This window comes from Aotus nancymaae, unplaced genomic scaffold (genome assembly GCF_030222135.1).
Source record: "Aotus nancymaae isolate 86718 unplaced genomic scaffold, 86718_ANA_hifiasm-v0.15.2.pri h1tg000004l, whole genome shotgun sequence".
In the NCBI taxonomy this organism is placed as follows: Eukaryota; Metazoa; Chordata; class Mammalia; order Primates; family Aotidae; genus Aotus; species Aotus nancymaae.
Genome location: NW_026988415.1, coordinates 4,740,264 through 4,744,770, shown reverse-complemented (window position 1 = coordinate 4,744,770; position 4,507 = coordinate 4,740,264). Strand labels below are relative to the sequence as shown.

At 34.9% G+C, this 4,507-nt stretch overlaps 1 pseudogene; it reads left to right on the top strand.

Moving 5' to 3' along the window:
• The first annotated feature begins 3,306 nt into the window (after window positions 1-3,306).
• Window positions 3,307-3,597, top strand: LOC110567693 (ubiquitin-fold modifier 1-like; annotated as a pseudogene).
• The last annotated feature ends 910 nt before the right edge of the window (window positions 3,598-4,507 follow it).

The window sequence follows — 4,507 nt, the reverse complement described above, 5'->3', positions numbered from 1 at the left end:
AAGGAAAAAAAGATTCCTTAAACTATTCCTGCTCCTTGACAATGCACCTGGTTACCCGAGAGCTCTGGTGGAGTTGTACAAGGACATTAATGTTATTTTCATGTCCACTAACAATATCAGTTCTGCAGCCTATGGAGCAAGGAGTAATTTTGGCTTTCAAGTCTTATTATTTAAGAATTATATTTTGTAAGACTACAGTTTCCATAAGATAGTGATTCTTGTAATAGATCTGGGCAAAGTAAATTAAAAATTTTCTAGAAAGAATCCACCATGCTAGATGCCACTAAGAGCATTTGGAAGCAGGTGAAAATGTCAACATTAACAAGAGTTTGGAAGAAGTTGAGGCCAATCTTCATGGATGACCTTGAGGTGTTTCAGACTATAGTGGAGGAATTAACTATAGATATGGTGAAAATAGCAAGAGAACAGAATCAGAAGTGGAACCTAAAGATATGACTGAATTGCTTCAATTTCATTATAAAACTGAGGAGCTGCTTCCTATGGATAAGCAAAGAAAGTGGTTTCTTGAGATAAAATCTATTCCTAGTGAAAATTTGATAAATGTTGAAATGTCAACAAAGGATTTAGAATATTGCATAAACTCAGTTCAGAAAGCAGCAGCGGGGTTTGAGAGGAGTGTCTCCAATTTTAAAAGAAGTTCTTCTGTGGGTAAAATGCTATCAAACAGCGTGGCACACTGCAGAGAAAATTTTCCTAAAAGGAAGAGTCAAATTGATGCTTCAAACTTCATTGCTGTCTTTTTTTTTTTTTTTAAGAAACTGTCATAGCCACCCAACCTCCACCAACCACCACTATTATTAGTCAGCAGGCATCAACATCAAGGCAAGACACTCCACAAGCAAAAATATTATGACTGACTAAATGTACAGATGATAGTTAGCATTTTTAACAATAAAGTATTTTTTGTTTAGATTTGTACATTGATTTTAGACATAATGCTGTTGCACACATAATAGACTACAATATTATTTAAACATAATTTATATATACATCAGGAAACCAAAAAATCATGTGACTCCCTTTATTATAAAATTTATATTATTGTGGTGGTCTCAAACCAAACCCTCAATATCATTGATTTATTTCTATATCTTCTCATACCTACCTGTTAGAATGGCTTTTACCGCAAAGATGAAAAATAACAATTGTTGGGGAGGGTGCAGATCAAAGGAGACTCTTGGGCATTGTTGGTGGGAATATAAATTAGTACACCAATTATGGAAAGGTTCCTCAAAAACCTAAAGTTAGAACTACCACATGATCCACTAATCCCATTAGTGGGCATTTTTTTAAAAGAAAAGGAAATTAGTATATCACATCCTCTATGTTTATTTCAGCACTATCCACAATAACAAAGATATGGAGTCAACCCAAGTGTTCATCAGCAAATAAGAAAAAAATCTTTTCTCAGTTTCTCCAAAAGTGGTCCCTTTTAATGATTTCTTGATATATTGTCAACATTAGAATGAATTTTGGTGATAACTTTTAAGACCTCTCTCCTTGGGGAAATTGGGATGAGAGGGCATGTAATATACATATAGGGCCGTTAACTCTGTCCCATTTTGTACCCAAATTCAAGTTCCTGTCGCACTTTCTTTTGCTATTTTTGTAAATATCCATGAAGGAAAGACTACACAGAGATGAATAACATAGTGGACAAATAACTGTGTGGAAGTAATGATTGGAATTTACACCTTAGAAGGATGAAGTGGCAAATAAGAAGACAATCTTGAGAAACTTTTCAGAACCCAGAGAAAACAGACATAAAGAAACAGACAGTAGTGATAGTAAATATGGGAGGTACAATAAATATGAGCAACAAATAACAGGCAGCTAGAAGACAGGTGAAAATGTAAAAAAGAGAAGCAATACTGAAGAAAAACTTAAGTGAAAGGGTTCTGCCTCAGGAAAATCAGTAACTCTAGAAACGAGAGCATTCACAGAGTTCTATGAACAATGAATCAAAACAGATTCATATAAAATATAACTATTAAATGTCACAAGTAGAGAATTCTTGAATTGTCAAGCATCTACATTCTGCCCAAACCAAAAACAAACCAGTGAATCTAATAATAGTTATCCACAAAGAAGCAAGATCAAATTATCCTTAGTCTTTTCCAAAAATGAAGAAGGCAATAGATTATCGACCACAGAGCTGAGAGAGTGGGGAGAAGTGTAAGCTAAGAATTTTAAATTGTAAACCAAAAATCAAATTTTAAGCCCCCAACTATCTGAATGCACCCCCCCTTGGCCTCCTCTCCCCTTCCAAAGTTAACCTGAAAAACTAGTTCAGATCATGATGGGAAATAGGGATTGGATATACCTCATTATATTCTCCTTCCTTTGGAATTCAGGCACATCTGACCAGCGTTAACATTAAAACAGAAATCTTAAGACTGACAAAATAGAGTTTTTGTAGCAACAAGGCACCAAATTTCAGCCTGCTGTAGTATAGCTTCCCATGACAGAAAGCAAACCCTGAAACAAATCAAAGTCTTTTACCCAAAAATATATATCTTTGACACATTTTCTGCCCTGGAAAGCTGTCTGTTGTGGGAAAAATCTACATTCTATAGAGAATATTCTTTCATTTCCAGATCTTTCCTCTAATTCAGCAGACAATTAACTAAGACTGGCAGCTTTTAAGGTCTGATAAGAGCTATGAGGCCTGCTACCTGGAGGCTTCATCTGCATGATAAAACCATGGTCTCCACTATACTTTATCCTAACCCAGATGTTCTTTACTATTAATTCTAGGTGTTTGCGTAATAAGTCTTTGAACAAACTGCCAATTAGGAAATCTTTGAAATCATCCTTGACCTGGAATTCCTTGCTTGCAGTTGTCTTGCTTTTTTGGAACAAACCAATGTACATCTGACATGTGTTGATTGATGTCTTATGTCTCCTGAAAATGTATAAAACCAAGCTGTAGCCTGATCACTTTGGGCACATATTCTCAGGATTTTCTGGGGCTGGGTCATGGGCCATTGGTCATTCATATTTGGCTCAGAATAAATCTTGCCAAATATTTTACAGAGTTAGACTCTTTTCATTGACAAAATTAAACCACAGCACCAAATTTCCATTCATTTGTGAAAGAAACGGTATACACCTATACCTATATCTACCCTGAACATGTATGGATCTAGGATTTGTGCAGCTAGAAGTTTTTTACAATTTAAAGGATTCATTTACAAAAAAGAATATAGGATGGTGCCCAGCACCATGGCGGAAGTAAGGCTACTGCTGAGTTGGTGTAGGCTCTCTGTTCATAGTGGCTCCACCATGTCAAAGGTTTCCTTTAAGATCATGCTGATGTTGGATCCTTGGCTGCCGTAGAAATCATTCAGGGTGTTCCTGAAAGTACACCTTTCACAGTAGTCTTAAAGCTTGCACAGAATAATTTAAAGATCTTCCTGCAACAAGTGCAATTAATACCAATGATGGAATAGGAATAAATACTGCACAGACTGCTGGAAATGTTTTTCTAAAACATGTTCAAAACTACAAGATATTCCTAGAGATCATGTTGGAATTTGTTATTATCTGCTACTTGGGACATATGATTACCTTTAAGAGTAAATATTGGTATTTGTTGTAAAATTGAAATCAGACATTTATCATAAAATGAAAACAGCAAAAGTCAATGAAATAATAAAAGCAAAAGTCAATGAAATAATAAAGGTGACTCTTCTCTATCTTTTTGTTGTTCATACTCTTATTAATGTGAAGAGGGAATGCTTATGAAGTAAGGGTATTACCACCACAGAAGATCATATAGTTTTTGACTGCTATCTTAAAATACAGACAGGTGGTTCATTTGGGGTAAATGGATTATCCAACGTTGTTTTTTAAAAGTAGGATGCTTTTGATAGTTCTTTTTGAGAACATTTGGAAAATCAAAATTTACTGAATCTTACATATTTGTCTGAGTTAAAAATATAAAAGTATTATGGATTGTGGATGGCAGTTTGCTTGATAGCATCTGACTAGCTCAATAATAGTTTGATTCTTAAATATAGCTTATGATAGAGGAAATAGACATATCAATGAATAAACTATGTTAACTTTTTATCATTTAGTTTTTTAAGCTTTCAAACCTCCTGTGTCACACAAATTCCAGTTTAATATCAAAGAACCAAAAACAGTATTTTAAAATCTAACCTTCATGTTTATAAATTGATTTCCCATACCAAATTTTAATGATTATCTTGCAAAATTCAGTACATAATGGTGAGAACTGACAATTCAGTAGAAGATTCCTGTATTAGGTCATTCTTGCATTTGCTATAGAGGAATACCTGGAACTGAATAATTTATAAAGAAAAGAGTTTTATTTGGCTGATGGTTCTACAGACTGTACAATCATGGCGTCAGCATCTGCTTGGCTTCTTGGGAGGCCTTAGGGAGCCTTTACTCATGTTGGAAGGCAAAGCAGGAGCAGGAACGTCGCATGGGAAGAGCAGAAATAAGAGAGATAATGAGG